At 31.6% G+C, this 12,777-nt stretch overlaps 1 protein-coding gene across 3 annotated transcripts in view; it reads left to right on the forward strand.

Moving 5' to 3' along the window:
- LOC106052312 (cyclic nucleotide-gated cation channel beta-1-like) overlaps positions 1 to 12,777 on the forward strand; it is a 205,236-nt gene that overhangs the window by 107,166 nt on the left and 85,293 nt on the right. The window contains exon 1 of one of the 3 annotated variants that reach the window (XM_056034768.1): positions 8,252 to 8,909. The exons of 1 other annotated variant lie outside the window; for it this stretch is intronic. The gene's annotated coding sequence lies outside the window, so the exon portion shown is untranslated. Of the gene's footprint in view, positions 1 to 8,251; positions 8,910 to 12,777 lie in introns of those variants that run through there. One more of the 3 variants, XM_056034767.1, reaches the window with a different exon arrangement.

A 12,777-nucleotide genomic window follows, 5' to 3' on the forward strand; every position in this document is an offset into this window, starting at 1 on the left:
GTACGACATTAAAGACATGTATGACATTAAAGACATGTGTGACATTAAAGAAATGTACGACATTAAAGAAATGTACGACATTAAAGACATGTGTGACATTAAAGAAATGTATGACATTAAAGAAATGTATGACATTAAAGAAATGTATGACATTAAAGAAATGTACGACATTAAAGACATGTGTGACATTAAAGAAATGTATGACATTAAAGAAATGTACGACATTAAAGACATGTGTGACATTAAAGAAATGTATGACATTAAAGAAATGTATGACATTAAAGAAATGTATGACATTAAAGAAATGTATGACATTAAAGAAATGTATGACATTAAAGACATGTATGACATTAAAGAAATGTATGACATTAAAGAAATGTACGACATTAAAGACATGTGTGACATTAAAGAAATGTATGACATTAAAGAAATGTATGACATTAAAGAAATGTATGACATTAAAGAAATGTACGACATTAAAGAAATGTACGACATTAAAGACATGTGTGACATTAAAGAAATGTATGACATTAAAGAAATGTACGACATTAAAGACATGTGTGACATTAAAGAAATGTATGACATTAAAGAAATGTATGACATTAAAGAAATGTATGACATTAAAGAAATGTATGACATTAAAGAAATGTATGACATTAAAGAAATGTACGACATTAAAGACATGTGTGACATTAAAGAAATGTATGACATTAAAGAAATGTATGACATTAAAGAAATGTATGACATTAAAGAAATGTATGACATTAAAGAAATGTACGACATTAAAGAAATGTACGACATTAAAGAAATGTACGACATTAAAGAAATGTACGACATTAAAGAAATGTATGACATTAAAGAAATGTATGACATTAAAGAAATGTATGACATTAAAGAAATGTATGACATTAAAGAAATGTATGACATTAAAGAAATGTATGACATTAAAGAAATGTATGACATTAAAGAAATGTACGACATTAAAGAAATGTATGACATTAAAGAAATGTACGACATTAAAGAAATGTGTGACATTAAAGAAATGTATGACATTAAAGAAATGTACGACATTAAAGAAATGTATGACATTAAAGAAATGTACGACATTAAAGAAATGTATGACATTAAAGAAATGTACGACATTAAAGAAATGTATGACATTAAAGAAATGTACGACATTAAAGAAATGTATGACATTAAAGAAATGTACGACATTAAAGAAATGTACGACATTAAAGAAATGTACGACATTAAAGAAATGTATGACATTAAAGAAATGTATGACATTAAAGAAATGTACGACATTAAAGAAATGTATGACATTAAAGAAATGTACGACATTAAAGAAATGTATGACATTAAAGAAATGTATGACATTAAAGAAATGTATGACATTAAAGAAATGTACGACATTAAAGAAATGTATGACATTAAAGAAATGTACGACATTAAAGAAATGTATGACATTAAAGAAATGTACGACATTAAAGAAATGTATGACATTAAAGAAATGTACGACATTAAAGAAATGTACGACATTAAAGAAATGTACGACATTAAAGAAATGTATGACATTAAAGACATGTACGACATTAAAGAAATGTATGACATTAAAGACATGTATGACATTAAAGAAATGTACGACATTAAAGAAATGTACGACATTAAAGACATGTATGACATTAAAGAAATGTACGACATTAAAGAAATGTACGACATTAAAGAAATGTATGACATTAAAGAAATGTACGACATTAAAGAAATGTATGACATTAAAGAAATGTACGACATTAAAGAAATGTATGACATTAAAGAAATGTATGACATTAAAGAAATGTACGACATTAAAGAAATGTATGACATTAAAGAAATGTACGACATTAAAGAAATGTATGACATTAAAGACATGTACGACATTAAAGACATGTATGACATTAAAGAAATGTATGACATTAAAGAAATGTACGACATTAAAGAAATGTATGACATTAAAGAAATGTATGACATTAAAGAAATGTATGACATTAAAGAAATGTATGACATTAAAGAAATGTATGACATTAAAGAAATGTATGACATTAAAGAAATGTGTGACATTAAAGAAATGTATGACATTAAAGAAATGTATGACATTAAAGAAATGTATGACATTAAAGAAATGTATGACATTAAAGAAATGTATGACATTAAAGAAATGTATGACATTAAAGAAATGTACGACATTAAAGAAATGTACGACATTAAAGAAATGTATGACATTAAAGAAATGTATGACATTAAAGAAATGTACGACATTAAAGAAATGTATGACATTAAAGAAATGTGTGACATTAAAGAAATGTATGACATTAAAGACATGTGTGGCATTAAAGAAATGTACGACATTAAAGAAATGTATGACATTAAAGAAATGTACGACATTAAAGAAATGTATGACATTAAAGAAATGTACGACATTAAAGAAATGTATGACATTAAAGAAATGTACGACATTAAAGAAATGTATGACATTAAAGACATGTGTGGCATTAAAGAAATGTACGACATTAAAGAAATGTATGACATTAAAGACATGTGTGGCATTAAAGAAATGTACGACATTAAAGAAATGTATGACATTAAAGAAATGTACGACATTAAAGAAATGTATGACATTAAAGAAATGTATGACATTAAAGAAATGTATGACATTAAAGAAATGTATGACATTAAAGAAATGTACGACATTAAAGAAATGTATGACATTAAAGAAATGTATGACATTAAAGAAATGTACGACATTAAAGAAATGTACGACATTAAAGAAATGTATGACATTAAAGAAATGTACGACATTAAAGAAATGTATGACATTAAAGACATGTATGACATTAAAGAAATGTGTGACATTAAAGAAATGTACGACATTAAAGAAATGTATGACATTAAAGAAATGTACGACATTAAAGAAATGTACGACATTAAAGAAATGTATGACATTAAAGAAATGTACGACATTAAAGAAATGTATGACATTAAAGACATGTATGACATTAAAGAAATGTGTGACATTAAAGAAATGTGTGACATTAAAGAAATGTATGACATTAAAGAAATGTACGACATTAAAGAAATGTGTGACATTAAAGAAATGTATGACATTAAAGAAATGTACGACATTAAAGAAATGTACGACATTAAAGAAATGTACGACATTAAAGAAATGTACGACATTAAAGAAATGTACGACATTAAAGAAATGTACGACATTAAAGAAATGTACGACATTAAAGAAATGTATGACATTAAAGAAATGTATGACATTAAAGAAATGTATGACATTAAAGAAATGTACGACATTAAAGAAATGTACGACATTAAAGAAATGTACGACATTAAAGAAATGTACGACATTAAAGAAATGTACGACATTAAAGAAATGTATGACATTAAAGAAATGTACGACATTAAAGAAATGTATGACATTAAAGAAATGTACGACATTAAAGACATGTACGACATTAAAGAAATGTACGACATTAAAGAAATGTACGACATTAAAGAAATGTACGACATTAAAGACATGTGTGACATTAAAGAAATGTACGACATTAAAGACATGTGTGACATTAAAGAAATGTACGACATTAAAGACATGTGTGACATTAAAGAAATGTACGACATTAAAGAAATGTACGACATTAAAGAAATGTACGACATTAAAGAAATGTACGACATTAAAGAAATGTGTGACATTAAAGAAATGTACGACATTAAAGAAATGTACGACATTAAAGACATGTGTGACATTAAAGAAATGTACGACATTAAAGAAATGTACGACATTAAAGAAATGTACGACATTAAAGAAATGTATGACATTAAAGAAATGTACGACATTAAAGAAATGTATGACATTAAAGAAATGTACGACATTAAAGAAATGTATGACATTAAAGAAATGTACGACATTAAAGAAATGTACGACATTAAAGAAATGTACGACATTAAAGAAATGTATGACATTAAAGAAATGTACGACATTAAAGAAATGTACGACATTAAAGAAATGTACGACATTAAAGAAATGTATGACATTAAAGACATGTGTGGCATTAAAGAAATGTGTGACATTAAAGAAATGTACGACATTAAAGAAATGTACGACATTAAAGACATGTGTGACATTAAAGAAATGTACGACATTAAAGACATGTGTGACATTAAAGAAATGTACGACATTAAAGAAATGTACGACATTAAAGACATGTGTGACATTAAAGACATGTGTGACATTAAAGAAATGTACGACATTAAAGAAATGTACGACATTAAAGACATGTACGACATTAAAGAAATGTATGACATTAAAGAAATGTACGACATTAAAGAAATGTACGACATTAAAGAAATGTACGACATTAAAGACATGTACGACATTAAAGAAATGTACGACATTAAAGAAATGTACGACATTAAAGACATGTACGACATTAAAGAAATGTACGACATTAAAGAAATGTACGACATTAAAGAAATGTACGACATTAAAGACATGTATGACATTAAAGAAATGTACGACATTAAAGAAATGTATGACATTAAAGAAATGTACGACATTAAAGACATGTATGACATTAAAGAAATGTACGACATTAAAGAAATGTATGACATTAAAGAAATGTACGACATTAAAGACATGTATGACATTAAAGAAATGTACGACATTAAAGACATGTACGACATTAAAGAAATGTACGACATTAAAGAAATGTACGACATTAAAGACATGTGTGACATTAAAGACATGTACGACATTAAAGAAATGTATGACATTAAAGAAATGTACGACATTAAAGAAATGTACGACATTAAAGACATGTACGACATTAAAGAAATGTACGACATTAAAGAAATGTACGACATTAAAGAAATGTACGACATTAAAGACATGTATGACATTAAAGAAATGTACGACATTAAAGAAATGTACGACATTAAAGACATGTACGACATTAAAGAAATGTACGACATTAAAGAAATGTACGACATTAAAGAAATGTACGACATTAAAGAAATGTACGACATTAAAGACATGTACGACATTAAAGAAATGTACGACATTAAAGAAATGTACGACATTAAAGACATGTGTGACATTAAAGACATGTACGACATTAAAGAAATGTATGACATTAAAGAAATGTACGACATTAAAGAAATGTACGACATTAAAGACATGTACGACATTAAAGAAATGTACGACATTAAAGAAATGTACGACATTAAAGACATGTGTGACATTAAAGAAATGTACGACATTAAAGAAATGTACGACATTAAAGAAATGTACGACATTAAAGAAATGTACGACATTAAAGAAATGTACGACATTAAAGAAATGTATGACATTAAAGAAATGTACGACATTAAAGAAATGTATGACATTAAAGAAATGTACGACATTAAAGAAATGTACGACATTAAAGAAATGTACGACATTAAAGAAATGTACGACATTAAAGAAATGTATGACATTAAAGAAATGTACGACATTAAAGAAATGTATGACATTAAAGAAATGTACGACATTAAAGAAATGTACGACATTAAAGAAATGTACGACATTAAAGAAATGTACGACATTAAAGAAATGTACGACATTGAAGAAATGTATGACATTAAAGAAATGTACGACATTAAAGAAATGTATGACATTAAAGAAATGTACGACATTAAAGAAATGTATGACATTAAAGAAATGTACGACATTAAAGAAATGTATGACATTAAAGAAATGTACGACATTAAAGAAATGTACGACATTAAAGAAATGTACGACATTAAAGACATGTATGACATTAAAGACATGTATGACATTAAAGAAATGTACGACATTAAAGAAATGTACGACATTAAAGAAATGTACGACATTAAAGAAATGTACGACATTAAAGAAATGTACGACATTAAAGAAATGTACGACATTAAAGAAATGTACGACATTAAAGAAATGTATGACATTAAAGAAATGTACGACATTAAAGAAATGTACGACATTAAAGAAATGTACGACATTAAAGAAATGTACGACATTAAAGAAATGTACGACATTAAAGAAATGTACGACATTAAAGAAATGTACGACATTAAAGAAATGTACGACATTAAAGAAATGTACGACATTAAAGAAATGTACGACATTAAAGAAATGTATGACATTAAAGAAATGTACGACATTAAAGAAATGTACGACATTAAAGAAATGTACGACATTAAAGAAATGTACGACATTAAAGAAATGTATGACATTAAAGAAATGTACGACATTAAAGAAATGTACGACATTAAAGAAATGTATGACATTAAAGAAATGTACGACATTAAAGAAATGTATGACATTAAAGAAATGTACGACATTAAAGAAATGTACGACATTAAAGAAATGTACGACATTAAAGAAATGTACGACATTAAAGAAATGTGTGACATTAAAGAAATGTACGACATTAAAGAAATGTACGACATTAAAGAAATGTACGACATTAAAGAAATGTATGACATTAAAGAAATGTACGACATTAAAGAAATGTACGACATTAAAGACATGTATGACATTAAAGAAATGTACGACATTAAAGAAATGTACGACATTAAAGAAATGTATGACATTAAAGAAATGTATGACATTAAAGACATGTATGACATTAAAGAAATGTACGACATTAAAGAAATGTATGACATTAAAGAAATGTATGACATTAAAGAAATGTACGACATTAAAGAAATGTATGACATTAAAGAAATGTACGACATTAAAGAAATGTACGACATTAAAGAAATGTATGACATTAAAGAAATGTACGACATTAAAGAAATGTATGACATTAAAGAAATGTACGACATTAAAGAAATGTATGACATTAAAGACATGTATGACATTAAAGAAATGTACGACATTAAAGACATGTGTGGCATTAAACAGATATATTTCATTTAAGAGATATATAACATCACATCAGGCAAGTACGATTTCTTTCTCTTGTTTGATACCGAAAAACATTAATTATTAATAGTTTATTAACTAATGGTTTTGTCAGGCAAAGGAAAAAAACTATGCAGAATTTCAGCTTGATCCGAGATTGGATGTAGGAGAAAATACTTTAAAAAACTTTTTACTTGTCAGAGGGACATAATGAGTTAATATAAGCTTTGTAAAAAAAAAGTTAATTAAAGACCTGAACTTTGAACTCTCAAATGTCTTTGCAGCTAATATGTGCTTTTCTGTGTGTGTTTGTATACCGACTATGTGAGAGATTGACAGAGAGAATATTAAGGCAACATTTGACAATCGTCAGTATAGTGGTGCTACATTACATATCTCTACTCTACTCACTAGCGAGGTGCTACATTACATATCTCTACTCTACTGACTAGCGAGGTGCTACATTACATATCTCTACTCTACTGACTAGTGAGGTGCTACATTACATATCTCTACTCTACTGACTAGTGAGGTGCTACATTACATATCTCTACTCTACTGACTAGCGAGGTGCTACATTACATGTCTGTACTCTACTGACTAGCGAGTTGCTACATTACATATCTCTACTCTACTGAATAGCGAGGTGCTACATTACATATCTCTACTCTACTGACTAGCGAGGTGCTACATTACATGTCTGTACTCTAGTGACTAGCGAGGTGCTACATTACATATCTCTACTCTACTGACTAACGAGGTGCTATATTACATATCTCTACTCTACTGACTAGCGGGGTGCTACATTACATATCTCTACTCTACTGACTAGCGGGGTGCTACATTACATATCTCTACTCTTCTGGTGACACTATTGGTTACGAAGAGGTCAGCCAGCTGAAATATTTGTAGAAACTCTGAGCACATTTTGAAATGTAAGTGTTAGCTCCTGTCTATCTGGGCCATGTCATTCAATTAATACAAACTCCTGATCAATAACAAAACAGTTACTAAGAACGATAATTACATACAATTTAAACGACGTTCGTTTTCTGATATTGTGTGTGGGATTACTCGCCCTTGTCGCACGTGCGCAGAGCTATCGATCCCAATACACGCACGCCCGAACTCGACGGCTACTTGGTCATATGTTTTACCCCCCCCCCTTCTCTCTCCACTTCCCTTGCGGTTCCCCACCCGCTCTCCCTTTCCTTCTGTACCCTTGCTCTGTCCTCCCCCCCCCCTCCCTCTTGCTATTTTGTAGCGTGCTTCAAGGTCTCAGTGAGACAAGATTTTCAAAGTCAGTCCTGGCTGCATATCAAGCCCTGATCTACTGTGGACAGCTGTTTCATCCCCCTGTCCTTACCCCGCTCACCCTTTGATACGGACATGTGCACACATGTGTTAGTTCAACTGTGATCCAATATAGATACCTCTCCCAGCATCAACGCGCGTGCGTTCCACTTCCTCGTCTCTGTATCCAAATAGTCTCCCTTAAAACAGAGGGCCTCAGTGCGTCCTTACTTTCGGACATTGATTTCCTCGACCTTAGGGCTGACACCAGCTCAGTTATTTAACCTTAGGGCTACCACCAGCTCTGTGTTTCGCGTTCATGACTTTCGACATCAAAATCGACAGCAGGACTAGAGTTAAAAATTCCTTCATAGATAGTGTAGTATTATTCTGTTGGGATTACATGCGCAAGAACTCCCTTTGAATGTTAAACCTGTGTAATGGAAGTGATAGAGTTAATTGTATGCTAGTGAAATAGTCGTGATACACATATTAGCGTGTGCTAAATTCAAAAGTTGGATAATGTGTTAAGATGTTTGGAATATATTGCATTCACATTCTTGCTAGATGTGTAGCAGCAGGAAAGAAGTTCAACCACAGTTGATGCTATTGATCGTAACATTACATCTTCTTGCTCTTTTTTTTCCAGCTGGTTAATTAATTTTTATGTTATGATATAAAAACCTATTTTGTATTGCTATTTTTTAAAAACTTTATTTACTGTTACTGTCAACACTGCAACACATATAGCTCATTCAGTGACATAGGGATTTTTGCTTTCATATAATTAAAGTTGCTTTTTATCCTTAGTGCGATGTGGGTCAAAGTGCGCAGTGGACGACACTTGTCTTCACTCGGACTTTACAGTGAAATACATCATAAAAATGTATTTCTATCGCCAGTCCCCTTTTTTTTCTTGTTCCGCCCTTGTATTGTACAAACACATATGTGTTCTTCAGGAGGGAGTTCCATAAAGTTGGAATCATTTAGCAAGTTTGTAACTAATAACGTCTGTGGATAAAGCTGAGAGTTTGGGTGACTTTGTGGTTTTGTTTCATTTGTTTCGGACTTTTGTTCAGAAGTGAAAGTGTTTTTATGTCCTAGACCTCCCCCCCCCTTTCCCACGCACAGCGTCTTTGACTACACATTAATTAAAGACTTCAAAACTCTGTTGTTCATTGGTTTTCCCCGGCTGATTCAGGCAACCCGTTCCATGCTCTAATGGCACTAGAGAAGAAGGAGCACTTGAAAGAATTAGTGCTAGCATTCGGAATAAGAAAAAAGCCTTTATCTTTATCTGTGATATAAAATACTGTCGAACGTCTTTTACCCTGACGTCAGTTATCAAAAACGTCAAACATCCTGAATTCCTTTTTTTCCCCTTGCTTTTTTGTTTGATATGTTGCTGATGAGCAGTGAAAGATAAGAGATGTGTCACGTATCAGTTTAATAAACCAAAGTATAATTTAAAATAAACTATGGCAAGCACGGGATAACCGACTGCTAGGTGTCAGAAATACCCATGGCAAACGTCAGTCAAGTAAGAGACACCTCACAGGAAGTGATTTTGATTGGTTGAAGAAAATATTTTCATTGGTTAAGCCAAATGTCAAAAATAATATCAAAAAGTCGCCATCTAGAACCTTCAGTCTGGATGTAAATATTTGTAGAGATAAGACGTATTTTAGTTTTGAGTTAGAATTTGTAGACATCAGTCTTTGTATTCGTATTAAATTTACTAGTAAATTTAAATATTTTTTTTTTCCAAGTTTTGAATTTAAGTTCTGTGTTTGTTTTAAAAAAGGATCTTCATTTATTAAATCTCTAAGATAGTATTTAGATCTAGAGATTTACATCTATAGAATCCCCAGCTCATCACAGTAACTTCTTGTAACATCTGACATCTCAAGAAAGAGTCTACAACTTTAGCACTTCTCAGTACTATCAGTGAATTAGCACTTCAATCAACAACAACAAGAAACCTGTGACAAGATTATTTCTCTCAATAATCGTAGTCTACTACGTATAACGCTTTGTTCCCTGCATTTTTTATTGGAATTGTTCTATTGTCACAGATAAATATTAACATTAACATACTGTAGACATTAATTAATTGTAATAATAATAATAACGAGACTGTAATGATCAAAGTAGACATAGAAAAACTATCTTTTTATTTCCGTTCAATCCTTTTGCTTTCGTACAAAACATGAACAACAAACAATGACGTAATATCATATAATATTAGCACAGGAATTTTTGTTCGTTTACGTACGGCGCCTTACGCCCGTATGCATTTTTCTTGATAGTGTCGATGAAAAGGACCGTTTATAATATTCCGCAATCGGTTATCCGGACGATCGATTATCCGGACAAAGCCCGTTCCCAAGTAAGTCACAGTGTAATAACGTAGGAGTTAAACTCTTGGGACTGGAAGCACTCAGAGTAAAAGGTCAGGTCGTTCTGTTGTCCGTGGTGGAGGATGCTCCTACCTAAACAAGCTATTATAGCATAGAACAGTGCAGGACGGACCTTACATTTCGGAAGCATCAGGCTAAACTTTAGACAGGGCTTGGAAACCACAAGTTCTTGATCTGTATGGTGACATCCATTCACTACGCAAGACAGCAGGGTTTCTGTCCAGGGCTTTTGTAAGAGAGGATTTGAGCCTTCCAAGCCCATACTCAAATGGAGTTGGTGACGATGATAATGATGATAATGATGATGATGATGATTGCTTTCCTGAGTGACTTCTTTCGCCAAAGACTTATGGGGAAAAATTTGTATTGTTTTCCTTATAGCAAAAGAGCATCAGAGAGAATATAAGAGACGAATTGCTCTACTTCCCCCCCCCCCCCCAAACAACGGAGCACTGTTAGTCAAAGTTTGGTCTGAGACATGTGAAGGAAGTGCCAATGGAACAAAGAATCATTCTCCACTGTGCTATAATAGCTTGCTCGGGTTTGTGCAGCTCCACCTCAGGGAAGCACGGTTAGGGCGCCTCGTGTGCACCAGACTCTATGGGCTTTTTGGGACTTGTGATATCTTCTTCTTCTTCTACGTTCTCATTGTTATGTTGGAGCGTTCAGATGACTAGACCAATACATGAGATGAACTGCGCAGTGGTTTCCAAATCAGGGAGCTCTCCATATAGTTTTCTTTCTATTGGGGTATTTTGGGGCCAGTGTCTTGTACGGGCCTCTTGGTAAAGAGAGCAGTTTTGGAGGACGTGGTCGGCATTCTCTGGTGATACTCCACATGGGCAGATTTCACTGGTTCCAATTTTGAGCTTCCGGTACAGTGTGTTGTCGCATTCTGTTATGTTGTGTGATATAATAAAACAAAATCTTTGTTTCATCATGTAAGGATCATTTTGTAAAAGTTATAAATTGTGTATATAGTGCTCAGGCACAAATGGTATTTACATATGTTCAAATATTTTACCATCCTGTTAAGTACATTGTACGATCCAGGCTCGTGTAATGGTTGACAAGATTCTCATTCCTTCGTCCACTTTCTCTATGTCTTCTTCAATTTAATGACATTATACATAAGGGAGATCAGCTCATAGCCATTGTCATGAAGTGAAGTCGGTACCATCGATTTATTTCCCTTTATGTCAGGTTGATTACTAAGTAGTCGGTACACAGAGTTGTGTGGACATATCAAGATGGATGGCCCTTTGGGAGTTTCACTTAGGCACGCCTATAAATGTGTAGACAGAGCTGTCTGTTTGGTTGCTAACATTTTACTACTGGATAGGAATCAATCAATTCTATCTTTTAGCCATTTCTCTTAGCATCTGTATCTTATATCTCAATATCTTATAGCTATGTATCTTATAGTTCTATATCCTATAGATCTGTAGCTCTATATACGCTAGTAGTCTGTCTGTTGTTCCGTACCGTTTAGATCTTGTTCACTAGACATTTATATTGAAAATCCGACATAACAATATTTGAGATCATTCAAAGTTCTAATGCAACGGCTATTTTTTTTTTCGTTTCTGAAAGCCAAAAATTAATGTTTAAAAGCAGCTATGCAAGCAGTTTTTTTTTTCATAAATGTACACCACTTTTCAATGAAAACATGAAGGGAAAAATGTAAAAAGTATCAAAGGCTCATTTTAAAATACATTTTCCATTTATTAACTCATTGAATGAAATACTGATTTTAATTTTGTTTTTTAAATAGATTTTTGATAACAACTACACTTTAGTGGTAATTTGTTTTTAAGAAAAGGACTATTTTATGAGATGTAGTCTTGACATATTTACATTATACACCTGACCACAATCTAAATCAGACTGAATACAGCCCAGATCTAGATCTTGATATACGTATAAATGTATTAATAATTTGAATCTATAAATTATTAAGACAATAGATTAGCTGATGGCCACTTAGGGATGCAGATTTTTTTATTAACTATACGGTAGTATAGTATATAAAACATGAGTCAATAAAACAATTTAATAATTAGTCAAGTAACTGCTGGTAATTAATTGTTTATATCAACA

This window comes from Biomphalaria glabrata, chromosome 7 (assembly GCF_947242115.1).
Source record: "Biomphalaria glabrata chromosome 7, xgBioGlab47.1, whole genome shotgun sequence".
In the NCBI taxonomy this organism is placed as follows: domain Eukaryota; kingdom Metazoa; phylum Mollusca; class Gastropoda; family Planorbidae; genus Biomphalaria; species Biomphalaria glabrata.